This window comes from Dermacentor albipictus, chromosome 1, assembly GCF_038994185.2.
Source record: "Dermacentor albipictus isolate Rhodes 1998 colony chromosome 1, USDA_Dalb.pri_finalv2, whole genome shotgun sequence".
NCBI classification, from domain to species: Eukaryota; Metazoa; Arthropoda; class Arachnida; order Ixodida; family Ixodidae; genus Dermacentor; species Dermacentor albipictus.
Window position 1 is genome coordinate 387,259,063 of NC_091821.1, and position 24,842 is coordinate 387,283,904.

The following is a 24,842-nucleotide window of genomic DNA, read 5'->3' on the forward strand; positions in this document are numbered from 1 at the left end:
TACTACTCCTCACCGGTGAAGCGTATGTAATCTGTCGCTCGGTTACTGTCTTATCTATCAGCTGTAGTATTTGGGGTTTTGTCATCTTTCGTGGTTTTATTCAATTTACCAGATGCATCTGATACTTTTTTTTCTTTCAGGCATTGAATGTGTGGTGAGAAAGTTAACTCTCTGGGCCCAATACAATGCCTAGAATGTTTGTTTCTTGAGCAACTATATTTTTCTCTGTTCCTAGTTGAATCTCTGGCTGGTGGCTTGTGTGCTGTTTTCCTATCGTCATATATATTTTATTTATCATTAATAAACGTGAAGAGGATATGCGAAATTCCGTAGACAGGCTTTTTCGACACAGCTAACTTGCCCTAACCAAGATGGCCGCGTTTCAGATAGTAGCACTGTTAAACCCGAGAAACGCGTTTTCAAAGACAGGATGGCACGAAGAAGATAAGGCAGGCAGGAATGGTGTCAGCAGCATGCGCATTCTGACGCTTTAATTGCGATTCTAACCGGAGGTGTACCATCGTGGTTAGGTCAAATTAGGTCCGTGAGATAGCTTTCTTACGGTGTTTCGCAATTTCTTTATTTTTGGGCAACACATTATTATTATAACTCTATGTGATCTTTTTTCTTCTGCCCTTTCTCCACCTAAATTTTATTACGGGGAACACATCGTCCGCAAATGCTTGCACATGGGCGTCACTTGGAAATTTGTCCTTCTGTAGATCCGAAATTATTAAATTCTGATATTGCAGAATCATAGGAGATACGTATGGTACTGCTGTTGTTAGTGCTTTAGCGATTTTGACGTTATAATTTTCATACATTCTTTCTCCTATTTATGACGTGTTGTCAGGTGATTGAATTGTAGTGTGGCGGCAATTGTATTACTCTCACTTTCTTGCGACTGTAGGGGTCGTTACAGGGTGACAGAGTTGGTATTATTGAATTAAGAGCGTTTTTAACACCCAATGACAAAATTACGCAGCTGGTTTTGTCTGTCTTGGCTGGTTTTATTTTTGTAATAATTTCTTGTGGTGCTTTTTTCGTTGTGGTCTTGCGAATGTATCCAAAATAGTACATTTGTAACTTAAGTCGTTTAGGAAGAAAATGATAATGCCGGTCTTTCAGTAACTTCTCTCGAATTTTTCCTAATATTAGGTATACAGCAATTGCCCGATACTTATCCTCATACATTTCGTCCGCTAATTTTTCTTCTATAATAAGAATAACTCTTGCCTGCTTCTATCTTCCGGGAAAATAACCACGTCTTAGACATACATGAAGTTTACGAAAAATGCCCAATACTTTTCATATTTCTTATATGAGAGTAGTTTCAAGGTCCTACGGACATGGAGTTACATAATTTTAGAAATATTTATAACATTGTGTACATCTACTTCTGTGAAAGAGGTCATTGTTTAGTATTTGCTTTTCTCGTTGATCTTAGTTTATTTTCTCTCTCTCTCTCTCTCTCTCTCTCTCTCTCTATATATATATATATATATATATATATATATATATATATATATATATATATATATATATATATATATATATATATATACATTTATATATAGGAGAAAAACGGGGGTTAGCCGAGGGGCCCGATATTTATTGATCGCATCATAAGAAGCCAGCAAACAATGACACCAAGCACAGCATATGGGAAATTACTTGTACTTACTAATTCAATTATAGAAATGAAAGCGGATGAAAAACCAACTTGCCGCAGGTGGGGAACGATCCTAAGTCTTCGTATTACGCGTGAGATGCGCTACCAATCCAGCTACCACGATGCCGTTTTCCCATCCACTTTCTTGGATATTGATGTTTTACTGCTAGGACTAACTCTGGGAGTGTTAGTTAGCGCCACCACGAAGACGTGAGATTGTACCCCACCTGCGGCAAGTTGTTTCTTCATCCACTTTCATTTCCATTGATTTATTATTTATTAAATTCAATTAGTAGCAAGTTCACATAATTTTCCCTATGTTGCCCTTGGTGCCTGGTGGTGTCAACTTATGGTATAACCTATATAATGGGTACTCCATTGTTTCTCGAAGTGATGTTGCTGCTTCTCAATTTACATTTTTAAGATTGCAGAACATAACTTTTCTTTTTATTTATTTTGCACTGTCGTGTACGGCAAGTTGATTGGCCATTTTTAATTTCTGTACATATTACTTTCCGACTATCGTTTTTAGCTTCTTTCAACATGTTGTATACATATCGTGTTCTTTATAATATCCTTTTTTTAACTGTAGCCTTAAGGATCCTTTGCCCTTCTTTATATATCTTTCTGTATGCTCCAATTCTGTTCCTTTAGATTCATATCTAGTTTCTCCACCATGTCTTAGTTGTCTGCTTCTGTGGTTGTTTCTTCTTTATGCATTTGTTTCGTAGCTCATCTGCCTTGTGCAGTTAGAAATGTAGTTACTCTATTTTCTCTATCATCAGCTGTTTGTGTTTTGTTCTGAATTTCATCAAACCATCTATGATTTTTTAACTCTTCTAGTATTCTTGTTTGACCAGTTAGTGTTATGCCATGTTCGTCTAGCAATTCAACATTCTTTATTATTACCCTTATGTAGCGCTTATCCGTATTGTTAAAGTTCGTCGGGACTTCTCCCTGTTTGATATCCGTACGTATAAGAAGCTGTTCACTATTGTTAGATCTATTCAGGCTTTAGCACTGTTCCAAATGTGGGTCTGGCGAATCTCTCTCATTCAATATCATTAGATTTAGCTGATTATTCGATATAGCTTATTAGCTTTACTATAAGTTCTAATGTTTCTTTCTCTTTGTCGTTCATAGCTTAACTGCCGCATTCCTTGTTGCAACACCAGCCGTTTTCTATTTCCGTCTGTTTTATTTTTCTCTTGTCTTTTACTTACAAAGAAACACGTGGGACAGTTTGCTTCATGTGTTTGTCCTATCTTGAGAGATTAGTATAAGTACCTAATTTCCTTCTCATGCAAACGACACTTTATTTCTGCTAATCAGCGCACGCTCTGTAACACCATGCTTGTGAGTCATGTATTTTCTTGTTTCGCGTCAGCTTCATTGCTGATTATTTCTCTAACGCTTCACTGTGACACACCATGTTAGCGCAATACTTATTCCGCTCTGCAACTCAGATCGAACATGGGGTTCCGAACCACCACAGCAGCATCAGTAATCCGTCGTGGCTAAATGCAAAAAAAGAGCACGTGTATGCACATTTAGCTGCACCTTAAAAGAACCCAAGACGGTCAGTGCTTACCCGCAGTGCTCCTCTCTTGTAGTTTTGTTCTCGTTCTTACTTTACATGATAAACAGGATATGTTGGCACATGAATGCGGTGCCGGCCAGTCGTCGTCTCGTGAAGCTTTAGTGTTTTACGTATATGGTGTTATACACTCTGATGTTCTTGTATATGTAACATATACATAAAACAGATAACTCACGCATATGGTGCGCACATATAACATACCCTAGATGTGTAACGTAGAAATATCACGTATATGCGTATAATATGCACTATTATACATAACGGTACAGGCAACACAATACTACAAATAAATTCTTAAAGCAGCCGTTCCAGCAAAGTAGCGTCCCCGTTTAACATACATGGCACACAGTGACAATAAAAAATTTAAAGGCTCATATCAGCAAGCTTCACTTTTCTTTGGCGACGCGTAAACTCCCATGAACCGATCAACTTTTCATTATTCAACCCCAAGTCAATCTAAGGATCGATGTTTCCTTCCCCATATACCGTAGCACTAAAATTTGTTTCGCGAAGCGCTATCACTAAGCACAAACAGCCCTGCTAATACTCTAGTCACGCCCAGGCTCGGAATACGCCCGGCACCTGTACATACAAGACGGCGGGACACAATGAGGTTGGCGCGAGGAGGAGAATCACGAAAATAAACACATGCGGAGCCAAAGCTGTCATACGGACAGCCGCTACGCGAAGCTTGCGTGAATAGTACGGCCAGCAGAAGGTGCGACGGCGTGTAGAGCTCTCGGGGACAAAAGCGGCGGTCACGCTCGATGACTCAGGGAACACGCATCGGGTGTGCTAGGAGATCGGAAGCGTTGTGACCGCCCGCACGTTTTACACGTATACGAAACAGCAGCGTTGTATGCAGGGCGGTCTCTCTTCTATAAACGATGCCGCAAGCGGCTTGCCGCATGAAAAAAGCCACATCCCGATTGCGTTACTATGCCTCGTTCCTTCTAGTGAAAGCGAGAAGAATAAGGTAAATCAAGAGGATCGATTTTTATTGTTAGTTAGGAAGGCAAGGAACGGTCCACGTTATTTTGCTATTGCAGTTTTGTGTCGTGCGGCTGACGCGGCGTGTAGCTGTCCGTGTTCCGCACCTCGTTTCGTAGCATAGAGAAATACGTGCCCGCCCAGCAGAGGGGCTTCTTGGATTTGAGAATGTGCGTTGGGCTCCATGACGGAGACGCGACGGCCACGCACTTCCTTAAAGCGGGTTTTTGCACGTTCAGCCTTACCCAGGCTCCGTGATCGGCCCAGTTTAATATTGCACTGCCTCCGTGATCCGGCTCAGTTTTTATTACACCATCTCCAGGGTCCGCCTATTTGACCAACTCCGAGGGAAAGAGCAAAAGGGAAGCAAATGTGGAAGAAGAGACACCTCGCCGCAGCTTGGAGCTGAAACACCTTCTACGTTAGGCGTACGATGCTCTACCAGTGAGCAACTGGGGCGGCTGTCCTCACGTCCACTTTCTTGGGCATTTGTACACTAGATGTAGCCCTTGGAGTGTCAGCCAGCGCCCCTCTTGGTCACGTTCGCAGGCGTGACACATCGTTGCAACACTTATTTCGTTGGCTCTTCTCCCTTCTTGCGCGCGTACTGGGCCAGCGCTCATTTTAGTTCTTGTTTCGGTTAACTGCAGTACATTCCAGCAGTATATGCTTTAGCTTATATACGCTTCCATAGCGAAATTCCAGAATCAGCACAGACAAGCGCATTTGTCCGTATAAACGAGAACTAGCAATGTAAAATACGCTAGAGAACGCGGAAGTAGTGGGTTGGAGCTATGAAGACGGTAATAAAAGATAATGCCCAGTGAACGTGCACAGGAATGTGCAATGACCATTTCCTGCTGAGCGATACGGAATTAAACTGGCGATAGAGCAGAAATATTGTGCGGCACTTTCTCGAAGCCATTCCTGGCTTCCGGTGCAGATTGAGAAAAATAACACCCAAAATGTTGGCCTCGCGGACCGTCTTACACGACTTGTTGACCGGAAGGAGCACCAAAGATCTTACACGATCTTTGTTGGTTGCATGCGGAACTGGCGAAAAACTATTCCCCTACGATAGTACTGGTTCTTCATCGACGTTGCACTGGAACTACGTGAGAAAATGTATTATGTTTATAGGTATAGCTTAGCAAAGCATTTATGGCGCTGCGTTATCTCTTTCTGGTGTCTGTTTGACGCGAGTACATAGAGTGCATGTGGATACAAAAAGAAGGACAAGAAAAATATAGAGACGAATGAAACATCAAGTATTGATCCTTCGAGGTGTTTACTTACTGTTGTGGCTGAAGCACTCAGCCTCGTTGCCTCGAACGACCTGCGGAGGCGGCAGGACTCAAGATGACGTGAACATCTTTTGGGTTCAGTGTGTTTTCGCAGTGGGAAAATTTACTCATGAGGAGAACTGTTCGGCGTGTTTGACATCCGCCCATTAAATTTATTAGCCTAATTATACATTCTACAACGCTAGAGGCCGAGAATGGCACCGGTGCCATTGAGTACAATCGCTACTGTGAAATCGCCGCCGAGTACAATCATATACAATAAGAAAGCATTCTTTCCTGTTTTTGTCGTATTTCACATTCTTTCGAATCCTATTTCACCACAACAAGCGCAGAATCTTTTGGGATTTCGATCTCTCTGTAATTCTCTGTACCTTCCTCTCTGTAAGAACGGCAGCGCAAGTTAATGAGAGCCCGTTTATCGGTTCTCTTGCCTGATATACTTAACGTAATGGTGCATGATGCAATTCAACTTAAACTCTATCCCAAGCGCCCTAAATCTCATGTTCTCTGTACGCCGGTGGCTTTGCGATATCTGCGACACGCAGCTGGGTCCTATGGTGAATACCCCAATCACGCTGAAGTTTTGCTGTTTTGCTTGCACAGCTGTCAGTGAATTAGGGACAAAACCAGCTGCTGCTGCTGCTGCCAGTACGTTACAGCGAGCCGTCGTAACCCCCCTCCCCCATCGTAGTCCTCTTTATATATACTGAAGTCATCACGCGTATAGAATTGTTCCCTTGACTACCGGCTTCGTGAACGTAGATTATCCATGGCAGCTACGCTTGACAAATGCTGTCGATCTTGCGGTAGGTCAGTTGGTGTTACACGGATCGTAGGCGGAAGGTTGGCTTTTCCAACCGTTCTTTGACGCTATTCTGCCGCTTCAGGCAAGAGAGCTGCAGCCGTGCTCGCTCGAACTCGCAGTTACCGGAAGTCTTGGCATTTCGCCACTCGACGAAGCGCGCAGTACACCGCGTGCGCGTGCAGTCGTGGTCACGTATGGTAAACACTTCTCAGAAAATTTCAACTGAGGAAAACCTTCTCGCTTGTCTTGCAGCTGTCACGCAGGCTTTCACGCTCGAAGCGCGCTTCTTTCGTCATTGCTGTCGGTCGGCCACCGGCTACTTCGACAAGGTATCTTATCCCCCTTTAGCAACTGTTCTCTTTTCAACCGGAACGTCGTCCAGTGGTTGCACGTCTACTTGAAGCGAACCTATGTAACCACATTGTATTATTAAAGGGCTCCTACGACTACGCCAGAAGACGCGCGTAATGACACCGGAGAAAGAAGATACAATTGAAATCCCGTGATAACCTAATCCTCTTCCATTAGTACAAGGGCGCTCTGTTGGAATGATGGAGCGCAGGCATGGAAACTTTTCTCAATAGTTACCACGCTGCACACACGGAGCAACCGTTGTTAATATGTCGTTTTTATCTCGCTCTGTGCGATATCTACTCCTCCTTCTGGTCGCTCATCTTTGGACATTCGTTATTGTAAACTTGAAACCTCTTCTTCCGTGCATTTTGTTTCCTCCTGAACTAACGGAACTTGCACAAGGCACAGAGATTATACATGAATACGAAAGGAGACTCATATATCCAAGCGGTCTGAAGGAGAACATGTACGTCTGATATCATGCGAAGGGAGTTTGTACTCGCTATCTTTCCAATGCATTGGAAATGGTTAGACCCTGTACCAAACCTCGGTCATGCTTGAGGGTTGCCGTTGGTGACCGGAAAAGGCACCCTGCTTGGCTATAAGAACCCACTCTTACTCTTACTCTTACTCTGTGTGCTCGAGCCACGGATCTCTAAAATAGTGAACAAGCGATATTCTACTTTAAAAAGGAGATTCAGACTGCATGCTAATAAATTCTGCCGATGCGAAAATGCATTGCAAAATGGATTCCTTTTGTTAAAATGACGGCCTTTCTTCCAGTAAGGGACCACGTTTGGCGCAAGCGAACAATTCACAGTGCGTGCTCGTTTCCTCAAGCGCCTGGTGCGTTTTCTCGTTTCTTAAAAAATATTGCCGACAGACACGGAATTGGCTCAACCGAAGCGCTCTCAGAGCAGGCATTCAACGAATAACAGTCGGGACGCGCTTGCGTGCACATCGCAGAAAGTTCAAACGAGCGCGATGTACGAATATGGCACGTGCCGACACAAAAAGTATCGTCTTCAGAGGATGGGCACTGTAAAAAGAGGAACCAAAAAATGCAGATCCCATACACTGTGGGAATCGATGTAAGCGAAGCTTTCTGTGCTGTTTGCTTTGATTGACGATAATTAGTGGTGATGTTGACGGCGAATGTTTAATTTCTTCAGCGTTCTGTTCAACACAAGAGTGGCGAGTTGTTGTGAAACGTTGCCTTGCGTGCACTACTGCTGTTTGCCTGGTAGTACACAAAACACAAAAGGAGAGGTGTTTGGTTGAGGCGTTGTTGTGCGCCATATTTCATAAGTTCCGAGAGGGTTGAGCGTTGTCATTGCCTCAAATGACACATTGCATCGGCGCAGAAGCGTTAAACTTGAATTGGATTAAGGGGCTATACGTGCCAAAACCACAATTAGGTTATGAAGCAGGCCGTAGTGGCGCACTCAGGATTAATTTTGGCACCGTGGTGTTTTTTAACGTGTACCTAAATCAAAGTACGCGGCCATTTTTTATTTCGTCCCTGTCGAAATGCGGCTGCCTCGGTCAAATCCGTGACCTCGAGCAATGCCACAGCCGCAAAGCTATTGCGGCGGGCACAGAAGTGTTCATTTGACGTGCGGCCGCTTCCGTTGGGTCGCCTAGACCCGGCGGTGTGCTTTAATTAATGCTTTCTAGGCTCAAGGACAGGCATGTAACAAAAGCTGATCAGTTCTGCGAGTTCTTCAAATAAAATTTGTCTTATTCACTTCAAACGTTGTGCGCTGAATGAAACAAAAGCTGATGGCGAGAACCTTACGTGGGTAAATTACTCCTGTTTAATTGAATTGCACTAAAAAAGGACCCCACAGCACTTTGAGTGCAAGACAATTGTGTCGGTAGTTTATCGTACTATTTCCTTCGGCATGCCTGTAACGTCATTTCTTCTTGCGGCTTGTGTTTGCTGTTCTCGTATAGTACCCTGAGCACGAAACGAAAAAAATATCAGCGGGTCTCAGGCATATGTTGAGAATCGGTCGTAAGCGAACGTTTCTTTGGTGTTCATCGAACTGTCTCCATTTCTTCACTTCTCCTTCTCTTCTGTGGGGCTCATCGCTCATCACCCAATGGATGTTCTGGTTTCATTTTTTCCACTTTCTATTTCTTTTCCGCATTTTTGATGTCACCTTCTTCACTTCTCTGTAAATAATGATGCTGACTATCACGTTTTATTGGCGCAAGTATATCCAAGGCCAAAGACTTCTCTGCAACTGACTTCTTCAATTTTCCGTCACCCAGTTCTTCAGTTCTTGCCTTTTGTTCTTCATGTTCGGGCACCTGCCCAGTGCCACACACTCATTCTGGTGAATTGACCAAGAATGTTCCCAGACTCAGTGCTGCGTACCCAGTCGAACATAAGCAGCGGCCCAAATCCGGGCACATGCGCACTTGTCCAAGCTGTATAATCGGCAACACAGCAGCAGCCCGCAACTACAAAGTTGGCAGTAGAGGCAAACGAAGCTTCGGGTAAACCAAGCGTGTGCTCACCTGCAGAGAACAGGATTGAAACTAGCTTTAGCAGCACGCGAGTCACACAAAGAGCAACGCGACCTCATATCCGCGCACTGGGCAGCAAGTTCTTTCTTCAAACGGTTCAACTACTATTTAAAAACAGATAGAATCAATTCCACCACTGGGTATTTTATCACCGCAGCGGTTTGAGAGAACACGGTGCCCTTCGCTACTCATTTACTTCGTTCTTCTTGTATCCTTGTGTGTAACTCTTTACGGCAGTTCTTTACTAGTTTGCCGAGTATTCTTGCAGTCATTTGCCATTCATCACATTCTTGTTTTTTTATATTTGGGTTCAGCTTCATGGCCATCTTCTTGCGATGTTTTTACTTTCTAGTTACTTAGCTAAGATTCTCGCCTTCTTGCAAGCCGATTACACCATCTCCTTTGCTTCGCGCTCACTGGGCCCCCGCCTAAGAAAAGAAGGACAAATGAGTCTTTTAGTGCATGAAGATGTCTATACGGGGCATTCCTTGAATACTAGAGCACAACAGCGCAGCAATGTCCCCTTCTTCACTTTGGGAAGCGAGTCGAAATACTTTTTCTTCCTTTCCTCCCTTTGGAAAGTTTATTCAAAGTTTATTCGAGATATGTGAAGTACGCAGTAAATATTGCATGAGACATTTGAATCCCTAGCTCAAGACGAGTTGGGATCCGTGCGGGTTATTATTCACAATCATAACGGCAATAGGACAAGTATAAATAAATCATATGTACATAAATATTCATTCGTAAACAAAAGGCAGGGTACTTGTAATAGCTACGAGAAAACTGCAGGAAAGAATTTGTACTTAGTAACTATACACTGCAAATGAAAAAAAACTGAAACACACACAAAAACACAGATAAATACACCAGCGAGATGAAAGCCCTCTGCAGAAAATAGCAGTGAGTGATAATGGGATTTTAATGATGCTGAAAAAAAATTTTGGCCTGTTTTACTTCCGATGGTAAGCTGTTCCATAGGAGTACTGCAGTGCTGTTTAACCTCCTCTTTCCATATACATTACGCATTTTTGGCAAGACAAAATTTCCCTTGCGTGCGCTGCGTGTACTGCTTCTGGAGTATAAAAAATCTGATAAACTCGAAGGGCACTTCGTGGTGAGGCTATTGTGAGTACTTAATGTTGTTTTAAAATTAAGTTGTAAATTAAAAGGCAGTATATTTAAACTTCGATACAGTGGCATTGATATAACATTATAATCTAAAGAAGTCATAAATCTGAAGGCCCTTTTCTGAAGAAGTACAATAGGTTCTACACATGAAACATACGTGGTGCCCCAAGATGCAATACAGTAGGATAGATGGAATATCTATGGAATATCTTAAATTAAATTGCTCTCAGAGTGGTAGTGTCGAAGCAATAATGGCATTTGTACAGAATAAAACAAGCTTTGCTTAACTTTTTACAGAGCAATGCAATGTGACGCTTCCAATAAGGATGCTCATCTAGTGTGACACCCAAGTATTGAATTGAACTCACTCCCTCGAGTATATTACGGTTCAGAAAAGCGAATGAGATTCATTTAGAGGTGCTTTCCATGAAGAAGTAAAGAGAACATATTTCGTTTTCTTGGCACTCAGAGTAAGCTTATTTGACGCGAGCCACTGGTCAACACTTAGAAGTTCATTATCAGCCACTTGGAATGTTTTGTCCAAGAAGTCTAGCACACAAAGTAAAACAGTGCCGTATGCATACATTAAAGCAGGGAAGTATTCTAAGGCATTAGGAAGATCGTTTACAAATAAATAGAAAAATATTGGCCCCAGTACTGAGCCTTGTGGGACACCTGTAACAATGTCCGAAACGTCGGACTTGATATGTCCAATGCCAACTAGTTGTTTTTTGTTACTGACATAGCTACAGCAAAACTGAAGAGTTAGACCTCGAAAACCATAGCATTCTAACTTATCTAGCAGTGTGTTATGATCCACAGTGTCAAACGCTTTTCGCACATCTAAAGATTTGCCTAGGGCACTTGTGTTGTTGTTCAACTGAGAATTTATGTAGTCACACAACGCTAATACTGCTCTATTTGTCAATCTTTTAGCTCAAAAACTATGCTGGCAATAAGAAAAATAGATCTACGTTCAAGAAATGAAGTGATTCGTTATGCGATTTTTTTTTCAAAGACGGTGTTTAGGCAACTTAAGACAGCTATAGGACGGTAGTTTTCTAACAAATAACAAATTATGGTCCCCATTTTTGCAAATAGGAATAACCTCGGCGATCTTTAGTAAGTCTGGATAGGTAGCAGTATAAGAAGAGAGATTGAATACTTGTTTCTAATGGCTTGCACAGTATATCGATACAATGCTTTAAGGTGATTGTGGATATTTCATCGTGCCCAGCTGAATGTTTGAATGGCATGCCGTTAGCTACGGCCACTATCTCCTCCGCTGTAATGTCCACAAAACCAAATGACTTTGTTGTCCGTTCCAAGTAAGTAATAGACGAAAGAAGAGGTACATTTTTAGATATTATTTGACCAATCATACAAAATTATGAGTTAAACGACGTTACTAAGGATTCTGTAGATATTCCTAAGATCTTCAAGTCTGGCATTGTATATTCTCTAACCGATGGCTTGACTACCGGGTTGATAATGCGCCATGTAGCCTTTGAACTACCAGAATTACGGGCTATTGGCACGCTTAATGCGGTTAGTCTCTACGAGGACTACGTCATTAAAAATTCTAGGTAGATCTAAAACAAAAGGGAGTGGATGTGCCCAGCAACTTGACCTCACGACGAAAGGCAATATTCCGCCGAGTAATACAAGTGAGCCTTGAATTCAATGGGTGAATGGCAAGAGCATCAAATCGAAAGTAAAGCGTGGAGAGAAATTAGAAACAACGGCAATTTCTCAGAAAATATCCCACATTTGATAGAATAGGGAGAAGAACCAGGTCTCTCTTTTCTTCAGTCTACCTACGACCTTTAATCTCCAAAGAAAAGTTACTCCCACGGCGCTGATTAGGAAATGGAAAGCACAATAAAGTTATGGAATTCGACGCTATAAGTCAGTGAGGCCTATATATCCGCTTCGTGTTCTCTTAATTAACTTTCCTATTTTGGCTCTCGTCTTATCTGGTACGCCTAATACATTTGAGGGCTGGAGAGCTAAAGGAGAAATTTGAGCTCTACCTGGCATGTAATCGGTTGAATTAGGGCACGCTACGAATAATACTAACGAAGGCTTTTCTTGCTCAACTTTTCTGCCCGTAAGATTATGAAAGTCAAGTTTCATTCAAAGTAACCTTACAATTCCTTTTTCTTTAGTTTACCGAAAATAAACTCTTGTACATGTAACATAAAGCACAGGAACCGAAGCATCGCCAGTGACGATCATTATCAGCTGCTCTATAAAGAAAATATCTTGCTGTTACAAACTCTGACTGTACGTGTCACTCTTCGTAAGGTCTGTCGGACAACCATGGGTAAAGCTAACTTTGACTACTCGAGAGTTATATTCAACTCCACACCGCGCTTGCAAGGTTCCGGGAGACGGCCAGCAGCACTCCTCCCTAAGCCATCGTAAGGTGCTTCCTTTAATGCGGCGTTCTGCCTTTTTGGCATGACAGTCACGATGTTGTGGCCTCGTGGTCTATATTGCCGCTGAAGCAATTATTACATTTCGGGTTACTTCGTCAGCATGAGAATTTGAGAAGCTAACACATGTCGTATACATAAGTCTGCCAACCCCGCCCCTCCCTCTCGAATGTATGAGGATATATAGGGAAACGACGGTTGCTTGAAAGCATTTGGCCGCTGGGTTCAAGTACTTGACTGCTAAGATGACTACATGACATGCTAAGATTGAACGTGGTGAGCATCTACATTAGCACAGAGAACAGTAAGGCGCCTCTGTTCGGAAAGCAAACTTGAAGGGTTCCACGGATCAAACTACTGGTTGAAGCGCTGCTACGTACAGTCTTGGTCAAAAACCTTGAACCCACCGTGAACAGCAGGGGAGCGGCTGCGCTCCGCTATCGCGGCGCTGCCGCCGCCGGTGCGTGCCGCTGCTCGTTTACGCCGAGGATAAAGAGGGCGAGGGAAGCATGCCTCTTACTCTCAAGCGTCCTTTGATAACAGGGCTAGTGAATAACTAGTGCAGCGTTTGTTCTGCCAGCTGCGAGGTCATCCTGCGGCCGCCGTGGTACGGCGCTTCGTGCGAGTAAATTCGGTAGCCTGGGCGAAACTGCCTGGCCTGCATGCAGCGCATTATAGTATAAAAATTTTCCTAATCTTCGAAATTACCTTTTACAATCTTATTCTACATATTCAAAGGTGAGAGCCTTCGCTTTATGCTTTTAGATAAACATTTTGAATGTGTTTCTGAGTGTGACGAAAATAAATGATAAAAAATAACTAACATCTCTCATAGTCGTCTAGCGTTGTCCCAGGTTTTTTGTAAGATGTGGGCAATTCAATCATCGTCCATTTAGAAAAGACCAGAAGCAGTAATTTCGACTACGAAGGCTCTCTTCGGAAAGGGCTTGTAACCACCGTTAGAATATTTCAAATCCGTTGGCCGCACTTCTCCATTAAGGAATGACCAAACGAGTGCGTTTGGCGTTGAAGTTCTTTAATTAAACCCACAGTGAAATTATGAAAACTTTTCGGGACTAGAAGACGTTCCCCTGCCTGAGTAGCCGATTGAGTTAGACCCATTCCCTCGGCATTTTAGAAAGTGCCCACTTCCTCACCTTTTTTTTTATATCTTCGTGCACACTGCCTCATTGTCGTTAAGGCCCACTTTCATGCACACACGAGGGCAGTGTAGGTTCATCCCGTTTGCATTGGGCACCACGCGTTTGAATCGCGTAATGTAGACCAGTGCCACGAGATTATACGATTCTCGCATAGTGAAGGCGTCACACCGGTGGTGCTGAGGCTGTCACGGGTTCACTGTAAGAAGTATTTTATATATAGTTTACTGAGGTATCGTTCGTCTCTGAGAGAAAGGGCTTCACAAACAGTTTAAAAAATGGGTTATACGTATCGTTTTTTCAACCATAGACCTTGGCTAGTTTACAGTCAAGCACCTGGGCAAACAGCAGTTGTTCGGTACCACAGACAAAGCCACACTCAATGCCTTGAAGGCATGCTCCCCCCTGTGATTTCGTCGACAGACGCAGGTGCCAGCCTGAAAGCTTATGCTTTCTTGATTCATTTTCTACTTGTGACATTCATTATTACAAATACGAGATGCCATTGTGGCACGTTATTTAATATATCATTAAGCTGCTGAAGTCAGATCTTAGCTACGATCCTCGCAAAGTGCCCGTGCTCGAGCATGTGCAGGACTCTTCATAGCGCTTTTTCCTTTACTTTAGTACCGGAAAACAATAACTGATGATTACGATACGCAGAATTGCGAAATTTGAGTGTATCGCGTGTGACAGCGCTCGCCAGAGACCCCCGCCCTCTCATCCAGCATACGCTGCAAACGGCATGCTAGCCGGTCGGGTGGCTTCCGCTTCGCCACCATCGCGTGCGCGCCGCGCTCGCCGCACTAGTTTTATGCGAAGCATATTACGAGAGCTCAACCCAGCTCCTCAGGCGCGGCGGTGTCGCCTTCAATGACCTTTGACCCCATGCCATACCACGTGACACCGTGACGTCACGACAGAGGAGAAACGGGGCTCCAACTCGCGCCGTCGCTCGCGGCGCTATATAAGCAGCTGCGCTTGTTTCTAGGTGGCTTTGGTTCAACTCTAGCAAGATGGGCTGGGTGGGAATCGAACCAGGGTCTCCGGAGTGTGAGACGGAGACGCTACCACTGAGCCACGAGTACGATGCTTCAAAGCGGTACAAAAGCGCCTCTAGTGAATGCGGTGTTGCCTTAGAAACGAGCTGTTTCTAAGGCTCAGGTGTGCGTCGCTTGCTCAGGCGCACATTTCGTTGCCGCGCCGAACGCTGCGTTGCTCGACGCTCACCGCGTCCAATGCGGGGCGCGTAGTCGTGGCGCCGTAGCCCATTGTCTTACACCCCTTGGCGGGTCGACAGGAACGCTGTCGCGTTCCACTCTTGAAGGCGAAGCAGAGTAACGCATGAGTTGTTTCTTCGTCTAGCCGAACCAAATATAGCCAAGCAACAGCAGTTCACCAGGCTAAACAGTGGTTCAACAACTAATATAAAGGCTAGTATGCTTCGCATCCTGGGCTTAACCTTAGCTAAGCCACAGCCATTTTTTTTTAACAAGACTGTACGTACCTCCTATTTCAGCTGCTGGTTGATACCGCTACTATTTTTCTTCACTTGTAGAAGAAGACAAACGATTTAAAATGCCGAAAACCGTCGGAAGGAAAGCTTGAACTGTCGCGAAAAACAGCGGCACAGATGACTCGACCACGTGACCGCAAAACCATGATGGCAGTAACGATGGCGATGGCACGACGCCTGCACGAGCGGCGGCACGAAGGTTCACGCGTCGAGTTACGCAAGATCAAATCTTGGGTGGCCACAAAAATAAAGTTCTCTTCTCTGGCCACTTATTCTGCCCAGGTAACGTGAACATGATGCGACCCGTATGTGCATGCTATGATGCTTGATACCATAATGCTCTGATAGTACGGTCATAGGCTATTACACTTTTATATATATGTGATTGTGTTTGTCATACGCACGCAGAAAAAGTGTGGTGAAATAGCCTTAAGAGTTGTATACCTGCGAGTGATGGAGAGCTGTGTGGCTGTATTCCTCCTGTCGGCAGATTATAAAATGTGCGGTGCCTCACATGCTCTCTAAAAGAATGCCTGTTGCTCACAGACCAGTATTCCACGTTGTTGTTCTTGCTTCGCGTACAGTGGGCCAAGTTGTCAACGATCAATATTTCATCATTATAGTGCTTACAGTGCACGTCACACCATGCTAATTCGTCATGTTTAGTAGGCCCAAGCTGTCAGAGGACGTTCATAAACAACGAATCCTCAGCGTCTCACTCCCAAAACCCCAGAGGTAAAAATAAATCACACCGACTAAGTCACCACCTACATCAGGCACTGTAAGCGAAAAAAACAATTGTTTCTCTGTCAACTGTGATGCATGTGCAGCAAGTTCCTACCTCGAAGTAGTGCGGCCCCCCTTCACACATGTCGCCATGGCTGATAAACGCGGGACAAAACTAAGCGTTTGGAAGGCCGCCAGTGTGGCGTCATTTCGGGAGCACGAGTACGACCGCCGGCTGACAGTCACCATTCCGCTTTGTAAAAAGTGATAAACCCACGCGAAATAGTTTACGAAGAAAATGCTTGTGCAGAGAACCTGATTTATGTCCGGCTGCGTTTAGTGTGTGGGTTGCCGAAGGCAAAAAAAAAAAAATGATCGCGGGGAGGGAGATACGGCAGAGCTTTGCTAGGCGCTCTTTTCATCAGCTACAATTCTTTTTTCTTTACATTGATTGCTTTAATTCAGCGGAGTCCATGACAGAAAGGCAAAAACGCGTGACTAGTGAAAAGGCCTAAATAAAACTACGGGTATTCATCACACAACGGAAGCCCTAGATATTAAAAACTCCTCCTCGATGAATGCTTACTCACTGGAAGAAATGCGGCATGGCAATCGTAGATACCTGTAGCTGCAAAATATGCGTTCTATTTCCGAGGCGGAGAAAACTTGGAGACAGTGCGTGTGTACTCGCGCTACCCTGCGCAGTATCTCCGAAGACAAATGCTGAGTTGAGAGTTGGCACTTGTGTTGGCCATGTCTTCCTTTAGGTGCCGTGTTTTTACTGCCGGGTCAAAAGCCAAGAAACGAAGCCACACCAATTCAACCTGCTTTCAATATGTCTCAAACGTGGCGGAGCCACAGCATTTTAGTGTGACAGTAGTATACACGTGCGCTATCGAACGACCTATAGGGTGGTGTTGGACCATGCTCCGAACAACATGCGTGTCACATTTCAACGGTAAACGTCCGTTTTCTACCCCGCTTCTGCTACCACGAGTGGCGTATAGAAGGGAAATTTTTACAGCGAAGCTGTAGGTGGTGGTGGTGGTGGTGGCGATGTTGAAGCAGGCGGGGTTAGCCTGGCATACGTAGCCGGCAAATGTTCCACCTGATCCTCCTTCGATTCTGTATAACTCTACCCTCCAAGGAAACTTTCGTGCCGTAAGCAAAAAAACTTTCTATATGTGGGCCGATCACGGAGATAGTGCGATACCGGCCCACCTTGCGGCGGAGGTGAAGCAGGCGTTAAGCACTCCCTATACGTGGGCCGATCCCGAAGCTAGTGTAATGCCAGGCCGAAACGCGGCGGAGGTGCAGTTCGTCATTAAGGGGCCCACACAACTACACAGCTTCGCTGGTCATGCTTCTTCACAGAGTGGAAGGGTACTGAGTTTTTTTCTTTTTGCATCTTTCAAATTCTGCATACTTTTTCCTAAATGCTTAGCGTTTGTAATCCCTCTGCATATGCTATAGTTAGTCTCCTATGCAAAGTTCCCCGGGCAACACAGCGACTCTTATTAGACGGCGTTTACTTCAGAATGAATGGCAGGCAAAACCAAAATGCTTTAGATCTGTAGCTTCCACTAAACACACTGTTGAACTTAAACATTAACATGTACAGCTGTTGAACGCCCTGGCCCTGGAAACCCTCTGCGCCGCCCCCCTTCCCGTTCCCTCATCCCGCCATTGCATAGTCGCCAACTAGACGGTTACTTCGGTTAACGGTCCCTCCCTTTGTCCTATTCGATCTATCTCTTTTGTGCGCAGTCTCTGCATCATTTCCTCCTAATCCCCGGGATCCACAATCCCTAACCTCGGGATTTCTGCTCGTCTCTCATCTGAGATATCTGGGCTTTCTCCACCGCTTCCATATGCGCTCGAATCATTGCCAGTCTTTCACACTGCCGCTCTAATTCTCACTTTGGCCGTCCCACCATACTCGCGCCATTTGTAACAGCGTAATCTCTTCTGTAGTATCACCGCGCCGTGGGACTTGTGCAGTACTGAGCCTTTTTTACTTCCCCTGGGGACGTCCGCATACTCAGAAAGCGGCCACCAATCTTCACCCGGTGCGATAGAGATTGGAGAGCCTACGTTCAAGTTTTTGTATGCGACATCTCCCTAATAAAGATGCCGTTTAAACTACATCAGCGTGCTCCTGATTGGCTCGCTATACGCCCACGCATTAAGAGGATGCCAGAGAGAAGCAGCGTTCGTAAAAGGAACTCCACCATATTTGTCAGGTCACTACACTGGCGCACAACATACTAAGCCAATATCAAGCGACTAAGTTCCAAGTCCCAGCCTCGACCGGCCCTTAAGGGTGGTACTTAAATGTGGTGGAACAACCAAAGTTTGCTATGTTTTCTGGTGAAAAGTAGCCTATCCCAGCCCAATGACTACGCTTCATGACTCGGATCGCCAAACGAGCAACACAGCAGGTAGGTAGTCCATCCAGCGGCAGAAAGAAGCACCGCTGGACAGTCTCTTATTTAGTCATTGTAACAGAAGTGTGATTTCACATGAAGTCCATTGTGCGATTTGACCACTCTGAAGTCAATGTAATAAATCCAAGCAATAATCTTGCCTACAGGTGGAACTTGGTAACAAAACACGAACTCCAGAGCCCCGAGTCTATGGCTACAATAAGTGCCCGAACTTTAATGTACTCCTCCCCATGACTTACTTACCCCAGTGTTAATACCAACGCTCGGGACTGACGTTCGCTTGAACGCCTGTATGCGCTGCTCAGTAAGTGCCACTTTGTGCCCCAGCAAGCGGGCTAGTTCATCCAAAAAAGTGGCTGCCCGGGTTAGTAATGGCATGGTGAAATTTTTAGTTCACAAAACTTCTCTAGGGGCCTAAGTGCCGTGCATGGTCGGCATCACCGGTACGATTATCCTGTTCTCAATGAGATCGCTATAGATCATTGGTACGCCTCTCTATCAGGAAACACTCTCATGTTATAAAAGGCCTGACAGTGTACGGGGCTTATTCAGCTTTATATGTTGCTAGGACAGCAGTGTTCCAACGGTAGTGCGTCGAAGGAGGCTCATTTAAGCTCCAAAAAAGCTCAGCTTTCGATCATTTTCTCTGTTTTGCAGGCATCCTCATTGTAGAGCCAGGAAATCACCGTGGACGACTTCACTACTACTAAAACTCAGAGGTAACAACCGCATTTTCTTCCCGTGGATTTCCTCGTAAAGCATGTCCCTAGCGGTGAGCTTTTTGGGTGTTTTGCCACGGATGATGCTGATTCTTCTACAGCTGCCTCATGGATAACTGTCGGGAGAGTGACATGAGCGCAACTGCCTGATGTACCTGCTATTATTTTCTTTACCTACAGCACGTGGCACTCGTAAATCATTCATTCTTTCGGACTTAAATATGTGTACTTCATAAGCCCAGTACCGTAAAAATGACAAGCATTATTTGCAGAATATCCTCCGCGCAGAGTGAGGTAAGGTCATGGAGCTAATGAGCTTGCGCCGGCCGCTGTCGCGAGGCGCCTTAAAAGACAAATACAGCAGCATCGCGGCTATATGTAGATAATGATGAATTATCCAGCTGTGTTTGGGTGCTGTCAGTCATGGCTGTTAGGCCGTAGCTATATACTCAACACTAATGCTTAGCGCGGGGCTGGTTTCGGAAGACAGGAAGACAAGGCGATCGGTTCGCAGCCGATAGTCAGAAAACACCGACAGGCCCCACAGGCCAGGAAAAGCGAGATACGTGTAGTATAGTGGCGGCTGCTAAACCTGAGGGACGCACAAGGCTGGGTGAAATCGAAGCCGACTCGGACTTGCTGCTTTAACAGGCCAACGCTCCCACATACACACCCCTGGAAGGTTGATCCATGTGCTCCTGAAACCGAAGGGACTCGAACTATTGCACATTCGTGTCGTACAGAAAAAAAAGTGACTGTCCATTAGCGCCAAGCAGAAGCTGTACAACTTTTATTGAGGTTACGGTTAATAAAATCAAATGCCACGGACGCAATACAAAAATAGTACAGTAATGAAAATGAATTAATAAATTCGGCACGTTGGCCAGTTGGTACAAGTTTAGTGCTACATACTAGGCGGCTTATAGAACACGACGGAAAAGGCGGAAAAAGTAAAACGAACGCTTCTTTGTTCCCTTTCGGTCCTTGTATCCCGTATGTAGCGTAATTTGTAGCTGTGGAAATACAGTTTGTAAGGCAGCACATGAAAGCGCAACATTTGAGTGAAAACGGCGTTGAAAGAGCAAGCGCACCGTACAGAGCTCGTCCTATAGCAATGATACTTGAAAGAATATGTGAAAAGAAAATGAGACAGCAAGAGTAGTTCGCAAGCGTATGATCAAGCAGTGAGTCTGAGCAAACGCGATGTTTCTGCCCGTCATTTAATAGACAAAGGGCATGTAGAAATGCCGGCGAGTTAGAAACGACCACACTGCCCACAAAAGTGCCAGATCAATTTATTACACTTTGTAATCTGCGTTATCAGGGAGCGGCCAGCTAGAGAATATAAGAGGGACAGCTTATTTGTGAGAACAAATCTTCGAAATACTAGTGAGAGTTCACTGTTACCATGAGTAGCTAGTGGTTGCATCACTAATTTAGTAAGGAAACATTCAATGCGTTTGCTTACGTTTAGCTGCTCTGCCGTATACTGAGTGTTTCAGCAAAGAATTGAATGTTTTTAGAGTTGCCTGTGGCAGATAGCACAATTCTAGTTCATGAGCTGGTCTACTTTAAGAGGCGAACATTGCTTGCACAAGAAATTGAAATGCATACTCAACTAATTAACAATAATTACCGAATTCAGTTTTTCATTTACTCCCTCATAGCACATACTGCATTTAGAAATTCTAGCTGGAGAGTTCGCAAGGCGGGTACACTTGGAACGAACGCTCAGGAGGACGCCAGTTTCAATATATTAATTCCCGAACTTTGCGGGGAAATGCAATGCCGTTCCAGTTAATTTTCTTGCTTCAGTGCAGAAAACGACGTTTTGTTAAGAAAGTAAGTGGAAAGACAGTGCATTTTTGCAACGAGTTTGACGGCGCCTCTCTTGTATATGGTGTCATCCACACCATCTGCATATTCGCTTGCAAGCGAATATGTCTTGCAGTCTCACCCAATAGAATTGGCAAATTGAAAAAATTATGGGGTTTTTACGTGCCAAAACCACTTTCTGATTATGAGGCACGCCGTAGGGGGGGACTCCGGAAATTCAGGCCACCTGGGGATCTTTAACGTGCACCTAAATCTAAGTACACCGGTGTTTTCGCATTTCGCCCCCATTGAAATGTGGCCGCCATGGCCGGGATTTGATCCCGCGACCTCGTGCTTAGCAGCCCAACACCATAGTTGCTAAGCAACCACGGTGGGTAATTGGTAAATTGCAATATGTGCCATAAGGTAATTAATTAATAAAAACTTGATTACTGAATTTTCGTTAAAGAGTCGATTATGCGTTTCAATTATTTGCGCGCGTAATTTCCGCCTCTTCGAGCAGACCAGCTGATGGACTAGAGTCGTGCTATCCGCGAAAGGCAATTTTTAAAACCTTTGAAAGTGTTCGCTGAAACACCCTGTACATCTTAACATAACTGTGATTGCGAAAATCCGGTGCCAATAAGTGCCTGCACCCGTCCTGTAATAACACTAGAGTTTTGTAACTGGTGCACTAGAGGAAGACTGACTTTCCTTACTAAACCTCGGAATGCGCGCAGATCTTGCGATACACGTAGAAATGCAAGATACACTAAGCACGCCGTTCGCGTGGTTAAAGGAACCACAAAAGAGCGTAGAAAAGCCGACCGAGACTGACCAAGTGAATTAGCCAGATTGAACCGGACCTCGACGGCCAAGTCATCTTCGCGGCCAGCCGTTTGCGCAGCGCTTTATTGATTTCACGCATAGACGCGAAGGGAAAGTATTGGGGCGGAGATCACGGGACCCGAGCTGATCACAGACTCTGGCCGTCCGCGCAGGCAGTCGGTCGGTGATGACAATGCACGTACTGGTCAGTGACGCTAGCTACGCCCTCGTGTCACAAGAAAGCAGCATGCAACTGATGCTCCGAGCACACCCAGTTGCGTTCCGCAACTTTGCACGTTGCGTGCTTCCTACATACATGCGCACAGGCGAAGCGTACACGCGACGCTGAGCTTGTGTCAACACAAGCCTCGCCTTTCGTATAAACTTCTTCATTTCTGTATTCGCGTCGTTCCTTTCTTACCAATTCGTTCTGTACTTCTTTCGTTTGGTAACTCTTGCTGGCCTGTCCGCCTTCTGGACTCAGTATCAACATGAACACGTGCTCGTTCATGACAACGAGACAGCGGGTAAGAGTACGCCATGCTGAACGCACGTATGACGAATGGAGCATATGCGAAGGCATTGGAACGCAGTTCATAAAAGCTGACGAAGCGCTTAAGCAAGCTGAGCATTGTGACGCTAGAGAAAAAAAAACGTATAATTTTAATTTTTCACGGTAAAACCAACATGCTGAGAGATCGCTCAAGCCGAAAGCACCTAGAAACCTCTAGTCCTGGCTGAACGACTGCACTTGATAGCCTGAGGGAGAGACACCGTATTCGAGCACTCTGGTCTAGTTTTGACCAGCTGGGGTTCTCTAACGTGACCCCAATGTACAGCAAACGAATATGCTTCTTCTTTCCTTTTTTTTTTCTTTTCTTTTTCAGCGATGAAACATGGCCGCACGACTGCATGCTTTCCTGTGACTATCAATGGGTGCTTAGGCACACAACCTTTCTCACGTATACAAAAGAGAAGAAAAAATCGTAAAATTTGTATAGAACTCGAATGGGTATTTATCTTACGTTATGTACACAGTCGTGCTCAGTTCTTCTGTTGAGAGCAGGAAAGTGCACTTGCGCGTACTGGTAGGAGATCGAACTACCTAGACAAATTTTATCGCTTTTTACAGATCGCGCGTGCGATTACGGGCACGAGGAATGAATTTCTATAAGACAGCACTCCATGCATGGAACTTTGGCCCGCAAGAGTATAGAAAATGCGCTTATCGAAAACGACAAGACGTTCCTAACGTGAATGCGAAAGTTCTAATATAGCTCGAGCACAGCCTTCTTTTTTTTGTTTTTGTAATCTCTGCGATTTCTCTCTGTAATGTTTTTTTCTTTCTCTTTTAGCTCTTTTGTTTTGCCGTTCTATGCACTGGAATGAACGAAGGAAAAATAACAGTTCAAAAGAACAAATAATTGAACGCGACGTCGGCGGGGCACTCATGTGTGTCTAATTCTCTCTCTCTCTATGTGTGTGCGTGTGTGCGTGTACGTATGTATGTATGTATGTATGTATGTATGTATGTATGTATGTATGTATGTATGTATGTATGTATGTATGTATGTATGTATGTATGTATGTATGTATGTATGTATGTATGTGCGTGCGTGCGTGCGTGTTTGCCGCTGTATTACTTTTTTTTATTTTGCGACATTAATATTAAGTCAGAAGTGTCGACGTCGAAGCTTTGCTGTGAGAAGTCTTCACCTTTCAGAATAAAAAGGCAATAATCGTTTGTACTACGTCCTAATACGCACTACGACAGAAGACAAAGCGATCTTGTGCTTAGGGCAGTTTTCATATCTGTCTCATGCAATATGGATTGCTATTTACTTGTGGAGTAAAAAAATCCCCGTGCCCTTTACTGATGTCACATGTATGAGGCCCGGACATCGACGCAAGAATATGACGGACAAACAAAGCGGGCGGTTTTTCTGTTTTCCCAGTGAGCTTTCCTGATGTTTACACTGCTGGGTCACGATTGCCTCCAAACAGTTCGCATAGTGGTCGCTCAAACATTGCAATGTCAAGAGAAAGAACAGAGTGTAGTATAAAACCAGAAACGTGGCGACAACATATTCCTGCGAGAGATGAAAACGGTAGCGTTATTATGCTAATCAGTGTTACCAATGCAAATGAAACTGCCTGAGATCGCACAAGGCAGTAATGCTTCCACCCACACTTTCTCGCCACTGCATTTTCTTTTTAAATCCCACACAAACCCAAAGTCTGGCGTGCAACGTACCGCACAAGATTAGCTAACGTCAGCGTCTTTTTGAATTGCATAATTAGTTGGATTGGCTAATTAAACAGTACAATAGGAAGGGGTTGGCTGCGCGTCGGCAATATTCAATTTGTTTCTGGCATCTCTGATGTCTTTTCTGCGGCCGTTATTCGATTGTCGAATGTCCGGGCGTGTATAGTCTTCTAGCTCCACATTAGTGAACGTTCATCTGCAGTTGTATCCACGCTGACTTTCTTTGTTCCTTTTTATCCTTCTTTCCCCTTTGCCCGAATGCAGGCGCTAACCATGTTTAACGTCCATGCCCGTCATTTTCTCTCTCGCTATTTGTGTGAAGCTGCCAGCTAAGTAAACAGAACGGTGAATCTAATTACCTCGCAGCAGTGTCTTTCCCGTATTTTAATGAGCTACCTGTCATACATTCTTACGTGCCGTTGTTGTTGTACATACATCCTTCTGTCATTCACTTTCGTTGTCTTTGGCCTTCCGAGGATTGTGATCCGAAATGTTCGAAGCTCATTTCGCGTGGCCGTTAACATCAGAGTAATCAA

General features: G+C 44.5%; 2 protein-coding genes across 8 annotated transcripts in view; one reads left to right on the forward strand and one right to left on the reverse strand.

Moving 5' to 3' along the window:
* Positions 1-24,842, reverse strand: part of LOC135902476 (uncharacterized) — an 867,879-nt gene that overhangs the window by 509,159 nt on the left and 333,878 nt on the right. The window contains exon 4 of one of the 3 annotated variants that reach the window (XR_011511381.1): positions 8,691-9,251. The exons of the other annotated variants lie outside the window; for them this stretch is intronic. The gene's annotated coding sequence lies outside the window, so the exon portion shown is untranslated. Of the gene's footprint in view, positions 1-8,690; positions 9,252-24,842 lie in introns of those variants that run through there. 3 annotated transcript variants of the gene reach the window in all.
* LOC135916969 (calcitonin gene-related peptide type 1 receptor-like) overlaps positions 1-24,842 on the forward strand; it is a 333,393-nt gene that overhangs the window by 83,761 nt on the left and 224,790 nt on the right. For 4 of the 5 annotated variants that reach the window (XR_010569125.2, XM_070531976.1, XM_065450400.2 and 1 more), the window contains exon 2: positions 19,336-19,397. The exons of the other annotated variant lie outside the window; for it this stretch is intronic. The gene's annotated coding sequence lies outside the window, so the exon portion shown is untranslated. The remainder of the gene's footprint in view (positions 1-19,335; positions 19,398-24,842) is intronic. 5 annotated transcript variants of the gene reach the window in all.